Consider the following 10,267-nt stretch of genomic DNA (forward strand, 5'->3'; position numbering starts at 1 on the left):
CATCTGTTCATTTTTTGCAGAACAAAGGCAAATTAAGAGCATCTGCTTGCTCCAGGAATTTTTCCTCAAATCCAATTCAAGAATGTTGGTTGTGCTAACATGTAGCATCAAAGATATAATAAATTCCAGCCCCAAATGGTATCTCTAAAGATGCGACGGTTCATCAAAGTAACAAACCAAAGAACCTTCCTAAAATTTAACTCAAAATGCCATAGTAACCAACCAACACAAAGTAGCCAAAGTGCAGTGCTTTGAGCCTCAAAATGATCTATAAATGGCCAAAATTCAGCAGATATTGACCTCAAAATACTGTAACTTTTTACCCTTAAAGTGATATATAGCAGCCAGCTTTCTTTCAAGTGCAGCAACTTAAATACTATAGCAACAGGTAACAGCAATAGCAATCAATTTATCCCAAAATATCATCAGAATGGAGCAGCCAACCACATCAAGTGTTCATTCACATAAAGAAGTAGCATTTGAACAGCTTATCACAAAGTAGGAACAACCATTTCAAATGTGACGGTGGTTCAACTAACAACTATACAGCAGCCACTTTTTAGACTTAATACAGCAGAAGGTTTGAGACTCCCCAGGGGCAGCAGCATTCACCCACCATAATATTTCAGGATAGAGTTGAGGTGGAGATACTTAGCGCAAAATACAGCGATAACATCAATGTGACAACAGCCATTAGGTATAACGATTGCAACAGCAAACTTAGAGCTTTAAGCCCAACAAATGAACAGTTAAAGTGAAACAGTAGTAATAACATAGCTGGTCAAGCATGTCAGCAGCTTCTTTGGTTCAGCAGCAGATGAAGCAAATTCATAGACATGGCAATAGCTCAGGATCATTCAGGATTGAGAAACAACTCCCCCAAGTCATGCAACAAGGGAAGAGGTGAAGAATGAGTAATCAACTCCCCCAAGTGGAGGAGTATATATTCAACCAAGGGTTCCTAAACAGAATACATATTAAAATTAGAGCAACTTTGGGCAACAAAAGGGGCTACCACCATCCTACTTTAATGCCGCAACAAGATCCAAAGGTTTGTAGAACCTCGGCATGGCAGGCTATTTGGAGGAGGCTAAACCAACCCCTCTATTTGCCTGGGCTTTCAACCAATAAGGTAACAACAAGGAAATGAAGATTATGTTGATGAAATCATTTAAGGAAATGTTTTAAGTATGCTGGAACTACACCAGAACTGAGGAGCCTTTTTATAGGTAAACATCAATTAAAACCAGTTCTGGGATTTGCAAACATGGTGTTCCCTTTAAGTCACAAAAGAAGTAGATTTTAGAAGCAAAATTTGATCATCTTGAACAAGCGTAATCAACATCTTAGTTTAAATGGCCAACTAAGAACTAATAATGTAAAGTTACATTTCTTTCATCAAACTCAGTAAAGGGGAAAGGATGCCCTATTCCCCATTTCAAACCATCAGGATATAACCATTATTTTAGCTACAGCTTAACAGACCAAAATAAGCAAGAGTTTAGGATCGAAACAAGCATGTATCCAAACAAGCAATTCAAAAGCCTTCTTTTATCCACTTACTGATCTTAAGATCAGTTCCTCTTGTATTCCTACCACCCTTTAAGTGTCATGTTCCTTTTGTTCTTAGTCAAAAAATAATGTACGGTCGAGCGACTTTTCGTAATTGATATCGGCCTTGCTAGACTGATTTGTTTACTTATGTAGCAATTCGTAATCATCCAAAAGGGATCCCATGGTGTTGTTATTCAGTGAAAAGGGATCTTAGTAGTCCAAAGTAGGTAGTACTTAAGCCTTGAGGGTAGACAGTTGTAAGAAAGCATACATCAAGTCAACTGATAAAATAACTTCAACTCGGGCTGCTTCAAAATCATACAACCATCTCTCTTTATAAGGTCAAACATAGACAATCCCAAAACATTTAAAAATATCAGATTAACACTCAAAGAAGAAGTAAGAGATAATAATGCATCCGAGTTATTCTAGACTATAGGCATAGGAATCTTAAGACCAGGTGAGACCTATTACTTTATCTTATCAATCTGTTAATCAGCCTACTAGTCCTTCGTCTACCTTCTAAATAAACTAGTTCCATCATTAACCCATTATACTACTTTATCTCAGGATAAGACTTTTGTTTCTAATGAACTAGATGCTTAGATATGGACCCTGTTTTCAATCCTTTTATGCAACTGAACTTTCTAATATGAAACCCGTTAAGAGTCTTTTCAACCTATACTAGTCCATATTTAAAAAACTTATTCCTTTCAGTTGTTAATCTTCCTTTAAATGGCCTAAACAAGTCTGTATGATCTAAATCAAGTATGAACTAAACTGAGAACCGACTTCAGAATCTTTTCGTACCTAGAGTAAACTAGGCTAAAATGATAATATAAACCCAACAGGCCACCAATAATGTTTTATTATAAGCCTACATTAATCGTAATACCTACATTATTAGCAGACTGGTATGCACAAGCCAACACATATACAGACTAATAATAAGACTAATCATATCATAAAAAGCTAAACTAAACAAACATATAGACAGGCTATGCTAATCTGAACACAAAAAACATTTGAAGTGAAGAAAAATTAAACTGAGAAAGGATAAGCAAATACCTTTTTAGGGTGCAGCGTCGGGGGCGAAGAGAGACGACAAACTACCTTTCAGACGAATCGATTTTCAACGAACAAAAATGACTTCCAAAAATTAAAGTACGAGCTTAGACTTCCTCAAAATTCAAGGCTTTTGCCGAGCTTCTAAGTATTTGAACTCTTGAGGGTTGTCAAAAACCCCATTATGGGTGTACTAACCCATTGTGGCTATGTTCTACTCTTAAAATCCCCCTTAAAAATGAAGAGAAGGGTTTCTATTTATAGAACCCAATGAAGTATGACCGTTCCCCAATTGAAATTCAAATCCCAAACTTACAAGAGAAGGTAACAAAAAATCTGTTGCCAATTGGAAAGAAAAAAGTACAGTTACCGTTTGAAGAATGAGCTGGATGCATACGTTGTTACACAGAGACCCCCCAGGGTTCATTTTGGGTCGCTTGTATTTTTATTTTTTTTGGGAAAAGGGCCTGATTCACCCCTCGACTTTGGGAAGAAGTTCATATTTACCTCCCGTTATACTATCGACCCCCATTTATACCCCTATCGTTACAATATTTGAAATATTTGCCCCCATTTTTAACCCCTGTCCACCGTGGCCAATGGCTTGGGCCAGGCTTGTCCACTATGTCCATTAAAATTCCACATAAGAGGCCATGTCAGCAATTTAATTAAATGACTCCTAAAATTAAAAGACTAAAACGATGCTTTCTTCTTCAATATCAAATTGATTTCCACTGTTGCTAGACTGTGTATGTTTTCCTCGTTGCTAGTACATAGTACTAAAAACCACAAGAATTTTCAGACAATTGTCGACTAAAATAGTTTCAAAACTCACGTATTAACAAAGGAAAAAAAGAACACCCCGTAAATCATTCCATAAAAAAGATCCCATCTTTGGCTATGAAAAATTAGCAACTAAAAAATGAACTTACCAGAAGTAAGATAGAAATCGAAGAGACAAGAACACGACATGGAATCACAACTCGTAGTACTTTTGTGAAGGATAGAGCGGAAACTAGTGAAGGAGGAGAGGAAGAAGCAAAAACCAGAAAAAAAGGAAAAAGAAAAAAAGAAAGCATACCACTAGTCCTGCCCAAAAATTCTCGATGATGTGAGCTTTGAACATATGGTCTAAGTGTACCTTGGGTGGGGTCCATTTGTCTGCACTTTTTAGTTTGATATTGAAGAAGAAAGCATTGTTTTGGTCTTTTAATTTTAGGAGTCATTTAATTAAATTGCTGACATGGCCTCTTATGTGGCATTTTAATGGACACAGTGGACAAGCTTAGCCCAAGCCATTGGCCACGGTGGACAGGGGTTAAAAATAGGGGCAAATATTTCAACTATTGTAACGGTAGGGGTATAAGTGAGCTGATAGTATAACGGGGGGTAAATATGAACTTTTTCCCAAAGTAGAGGGGTAAATCAGGCCCTTTTCCCTTTTTTTTTCCTCTTTGACTGAAGCGGGGGAAAGGGGATTAAAGGAAGGGATGGGCCGGGTCAGCCCGTTTTGGGCTGGACCCGGCCAAACTAAGAATAGGGCCCAAATTTTGCATATATGCCCATATATACGTAACGTATATCATTAGTGTATACATGCGCATATATGTGGTATATATATACGAATTTTAAGAAACTTTTAAATACCACCAGTGTGATATAAAAGTATTTTCATTTGTCTCGAGTTACTTTAATTAAAACTAAGCTAAATTCCCCAGAACATAATTAAACTCTATTTTGACACTTAATTTACCCAAACAAAATTGCTTATTACTTGATTAATTCAAATCCTCAACTTTAACGGAGTAGAACACGAAATGATGACTAATTGTAAATGCTTAAAACAAATAACTCGTAATTAACTTTTTTTTGAGAAAAAATAAATAAATACTCTTGTATTTTCTCGGGAATATGCTAAAAACGTAAAAATGACATGCGGTTGTTCTTTTGCCAGTGTTTTGCCAAATGTAATGGCAAAATGACACCCGGGTAATCTTGACTTGTAAAATGCATATTCTACTCCGTTTGTAATCCAGGGACTCCAAGTAATTGAGCAAAACTATCGGAGGTCAAAAATTAGGTGTCAACAATGAGGATATCTGGATTTCATGTCTTCTTTGGCTTCCCATGTAGCCTCTTCAACTTTTTGACTCCTCCATATGACCTTTACTAAGGATACTTCCTTAGTTCTCAACTTGCGAACCTAATGATCAAGAATTGCTACTGGATCTCCTCATCAGTTGGGCCACCCTTAACCGTTATAGTATCAGCAGGAACAACCAACGACGGGTCCCCTACACACTTTCTCAACATGGATACATGGAACACTGGGTGAACAACAACCAACTCTTGTGGCAACTCAAGCTCATAAGCTACTTGACCAACCCTTCGCAGGATTCTATACGGTTCAATATATTTGGGACTGAGCTTCCCTTTCTTGCCAAATCTCATCACACATTTCATAGGTGAAACCTTCAGGAACACCCAATCATCAGCTTGAAACTCAAAATCTCTGCTCCTCACATCTGTATAGGACTTCGATGACTTTAAGCCATTCTCAACCGCTCTTGAATCAACTTGACTATTTTCATAGCCTGATAGACCAAATCTGGTCCCAACTTCAAACCAACCAATGGGTGATCTACACCTTCGCCCGTACAAAGCTTAAAACATTGCCATCTTGATGTTGGCATGATAACTGTTGTTATAAGCAAACTCAATGAGAGGCAAGTGATCATCCCAATGACCTTTGAAATCTAAGGCACGTGCTCTCGACATGTCCTCAAGAGTCTGAATGGTACACTTTGCCTGACCGTCTGTCTGCGGATGAAAAGCTATGTTGAGGTTAACCTTGGTTCCCAATCTCTTCTGGAAGGATTTCTAAAAGTTCGCTGTGAATTGAGCTCCACGATCTGAAATAATGGACACTGGGTCCCATGCAGTCTAACAATCTCATGAATATACAACTTGGCATAAGCTACTGTTGAATCGGTGTTATGAAATATATCTTTATTATCTCTTATTTTCAAACAGGAATATCAATATTCTGAGCCAACCCACCAGGTCTCTGGTGCTTAGGTTTCAGTTATTGACAGTTCGGACACTTAACTACAAAATCTGCTACGTTCTTTTCCATATCGTTCCTCCAATAAATTTCCTTAAGGTCATGATACATCTTTGTGGAACCTGGATGCAAGGAATACCTAAAATTGTGAGCCTCTGACGTAATCCGCTGTCTAAGCTCATCAACATCTGAAACACATAATCTCCCTTGGTACCTCAAAGTACCATTATCTCTCCCTTGATCAAAAGCCGTCTTCTTATGCTTGTGAATCCCCTCTTTCAACTGTAACAAGTAGGGATCACTAAACTATTTCTCTTTAACTTCAACCACTAAGGAGGAATGAGCTATGTTCTGAACGACAACGCCACAATCTTCGAAGTCCAAGGGTCAAACTCCTAGATTAGCCAAACGGTGAACTTCCTTTATCATAACTCTTTTATCTACCTCAACGTGGGCTAAACTTCCCATGGAATGCCGACTAAGAGCATCAGCTACAATATTCACCTTCCCTGGATGATAGAGAACATCTACATCATAATCCTTAAGCAATTCGAGCCATCTTCTCTACCTAAGATTCAGCTCTCTTTTCTTGAAAATATACTCCAGGATTTTATGATCGGTGAAGGTATCAACATGCATTCCATACAAATGTTCACGCCATATTTTAAGTGCAAACACCACGGTTGCCAATTCTAGATCATGAGTCGAATAGTTCTTTTCATGAGTATTAAGCTGACAAGATGCGTAAGCTACCACCTTACCATGCTGTATTAACACACATCTGAGACCAATTTCCAAAGCATCACAATAAACTACAAACCCTTCGGTTCCCTCAGGTAGCGTTAAAACTGGAGCAGAGGTCAATCTCTTCTTCAACTCTTCAAAAGTTTACTCACATGCATCTGACCACTTAAACTTAACATTTTTCTGTGTCAACTTGGTCAATGGGGCTGAGATAGAGGAAAATCTCTCCGCAAAACGTTTATAATAGCCTGCCAGAGCCAAGAAACTTTTATATTGGAAAGTGAAGTGGGTCTAGGCCAATTCTTTACGACATCTATTTTTTGAGAATCAACCTTAACACCCTCGCCTGAAATTACATGGCATAAAAATGCCACTGACTTAAGCCAAAATTCACCCTTAGAAAATTTCTCAACAACCCTTCAGTCCTGAAGTGTCTACAATACTATTCTGAGATGTTCTGCATGATCATCGTCACTACGAAAATATACCAAGATATCATCAATGAAGACAATGACGAATGGATCAATATAAGGCTTGAAGACTCTGTTTATAAGATCCATGAAAGCAGCTGGTGCATTTGTCAAACCAAATGACATGACAAGAAACTCGAAATGACCATAACGGATTCTGAAAGCGGTCTTCGAAATATAAACTTCCTTAACCTTTAATTGTTGTATCCTAATCTAAGGTCAATCTTAGAATAACACTGGGCATCCTGAAGTTGGTCAAATAAATCATCTATTCTGGGGAGAGAATGCTTGTTTTTAACGGTGACTTTGTTCAACTGACGGTAATCAATACACATGCGTAAGGAACCATGTTTCTTTCAGAAAAAAAAGACTGGCGCACTCCAAGGTGAAACACTAGGCCTAATAAAACCCTTGTCAAAAAGGTCTTTCAACTGGGCTTTTAACTCTGTTGGAGTCATTTTGTATGGTGGAATAGATATCGGCTCAGTGTCGGGAACTAGATCAATTTCAAAGTCTATCTCCCTGTCAGGGGGAACTCCGGGAAGATCTTCTGGAAACTCATTAACGACTGGTACGGATTGGAGAGTTGGGGTTTGGGTATCTGAATCCCTGGCTTAAACTAAGTTATAGATATATCCATTGGAAATCATCTTTCTGCTTTAAGATAAGAAATAAATCTACCCCTAAGTACTAGTGAATTACCCTTCCATCCTCTGATTGGTTCGTTAGGAAATTCAAATCTTACAATTTTGGTTCTACAACCTATTGTGGCATAACATGAAGCCAACCAATCCATACCCATTATTACATCAAAGTCCACCATTTTTAATTCTACTAAATCAGCTATGGTTCTGCGGTGATAGACTAAAACTGGGCAACTCCTGTGAATACGACTAGCTATGACTGACTCCCCAACTGGTATGGACACTTCAAAGGATTCAAGCAATTTTTCTGATTCTATCCCAAATTTTTTAGCAATAAATGGGGTTACATAAGATAAGGTGGATCCTGGGTCAATAAGGCATAAACGTCAAAAGTGAAGACTGTTAGTGTACATGTAACAACATCTGCATATGCCTTTGTATCTTGACGGCCTGCTAAAGCATACAAGCGGTTTCAACCTCTGCCTGCATTACTAGATTTAGCCGCACCATGCCCTGACTGGGCTTGAGAATGTCGAGGAGCTGCTGAATTTATGGACCGAGCCACATTACCTCCAGTACCTTGTCTCGCTGATGGAAAGTCTCACTAAAAATGGCCCCGTTGGCTAACACCCATAGCATATATCCATACCCATATGGCACTCCCCTGGGTGCCTCTTGCCATACTTGCTGTAAACCGAATTATCATAAGTCTACTGACCCACACTAGCCTGAGAATATGAGTTTGCTGGCCTGAAATTTTTTATTTTTTTTAATCATGCCAGAACTTTAGGGCTGGGGCACTGGCTGCAGATGGAGCAGGCCTGGTGACCTATTCTTAAAGAATTTCCTTCCTCCACCTCCTCCATGACTGAAGTTACCTACAGACTTGGCTCTTTTGTTGAATTCTCTGTCCTTTTCTTTCTGGAGTGCTTCTTCTTCTTTTAGTCTTTCCTCATTACCTTGCACAAAAGCAATCATCTTGGTGATAGACATCTTGTTATTCTGAGCGGCAATATTACCGTCACCATACAAATCTAGTATAATCCCCAACACGAAATGCCTAATTATGGCTCGCATATCAAGAATCATATACTAAGCATACCTAGCCAAGGAAAAAAACTTGAGATAATATTCATTCACACTCCTACCATTCTGCCTGAGTCTCTCAAATTCGCAGGCCTTCGCCTCTCTAACCTTAATCAGCTGGAAGTGATCAATGAAAGCATCTGAAAACTCGTCCCAAGTTGTCGGAGACGCATATTCCCCGCGGGACTGTTCCCACGTCTCATACCAAATATGGGCAACATCCTACAATTGATAAGGTCCCAACTCTGCCACTTCTGTCTCAGTAGTATGCTTAACCCGAAAGACTATCTGGAGTTCATCAATGAAGTTTTGCCGATCTTTCTCCTTTTTAGACCCTGTGAACACTGGAGGCTTCAGGTTCAAGAATTCCTTAGTCCTTGAACTGTCCGATCCACCACTAGCATAAGCGCTAGGAGCCCTTTCCTAACGTAGGGCTTGAGTAGCTACAATCTGTGTGAGTAGCTGGATAGCTCCCCTAACGTCCATGTCTGAATCATTGGGCTGCAAAGTAAAGGTGGGACGGACCACCACAGGTGTCACGACCCAATCTAGCTAAGTCGCGCAGGTACCTACCTTTTCCATCTCGGTAAGCGAACCCTTATCCCAATAATCTCAAACACATGAATTAATAAATAAATAAATAAATAAGAGGAAGAGATAGAAATCACGTAAGTCTGACGATAATTACACAAAAATGTGCAGAAGTAAAAAAATGTATCAAATCCACCCAGAGTCTAGTCTAACCATACAAGAGCAACTAACCAACAACTACGAGTCTGGAATTATCAATAATACATCAAAGTCTGAATATGTCTTCGAATATCAATATAAGACATAAAATAAGGAAAGAATCTCCAAGGCGACAGACGTCCCCGTGCTCACCCTGAAAGGCTCTCAGTAGCCACTCTCGCATAAAGGTCAGCCACGGTGCCAGAGGTCAATCCTACCTAGAACTCTGCATTCATAAAAGAATGCACCAAGTGCAGGTCAGTACAAACAACAAGTACTGGTAGGAATCATAGACCGACTAAGCTTAGCTAACACATATAAGCTTAGCTAACACATATCAAGTCAATAAAGTAAGATAAGCAGGTAAATCAATAAGGTATAAGTCAAACACGAGCCAAAATCCAAGTACAGGTCATCACCTATGTTTAGCATCTAAACCCAACTGTGCCAAGTCTCAAATACTCAGTCTGAATCCGTATATCACAAATACATCACAAGAATATCACAATAAAAGCCATGAAGCAATGCAATGCAATGATGTATAAAATGAGAATGCGATGCAATGATGTGTACAGATGTACTCCGGACGAAAATATCGACGTCTCAGTAGCACAACCCATGTGGGACCCGCGAAGTCCATGTACCTTGCGGCTCTGGTACAAACCTCGACAATCTCTACCTCACGATTCCGGCAAAAACCTTGGCAATCGCTACACACAACCTCGATTCCGGGATAACCATCGGATATTGATCCTCACGTCACTCTCATCCAACCGAGCCCAGCTCATCACAGTATTTCCTCAAGTATCATCAATGTGCCAACAGTATATCATGAAGGATGAGAATGCGTGCAATGTATGAGTTCAATGTCAATAATCAGATCAATATCACAAGTACCACGCATGGGTATG

At 39.2% G+C, this 10,267-nt stretch overlaps 1 long non-coding RNA gene across 1 annotated transcript; it reads right to left on the reverse strand.

The window, feature by feature from the left end:
• Window positions 1-338: 338 nt before the first annotated feature.
• Window positions 339-3,030, reverse strand: LOC132036026 (uncharacterized). The gene is made up of 2 exons (XR_009409502.1): window positions 2,623-3,030; window positions 339-961 (listed from the first exon to the last, which is right to left on the reverse strand). It is a non-coding gene; the product is annotated as an uncharacterized LOC132036026 (long non-coding RNA).
• Window positions 3,031-10,267: the final 7,237 nt, after the last annotated feature.

The sequence above is a fragment of the Lycium ferocissimum genome, chromosome 11 (assembly GCF_029784015.1).
Source record: "Lycium ferocissimum isolate CSIRO_LF1 chromosome 11, AGI_CSIRO_Lferr_CH_V1, whole genome shotgun sequence".
Lineage (NCBI taxonomy): Eukaryota > Viridiplantae > Streptophyta > Magnoliopsida > Solanales > Solanaceae > Lycium > Lycium ferocissimum.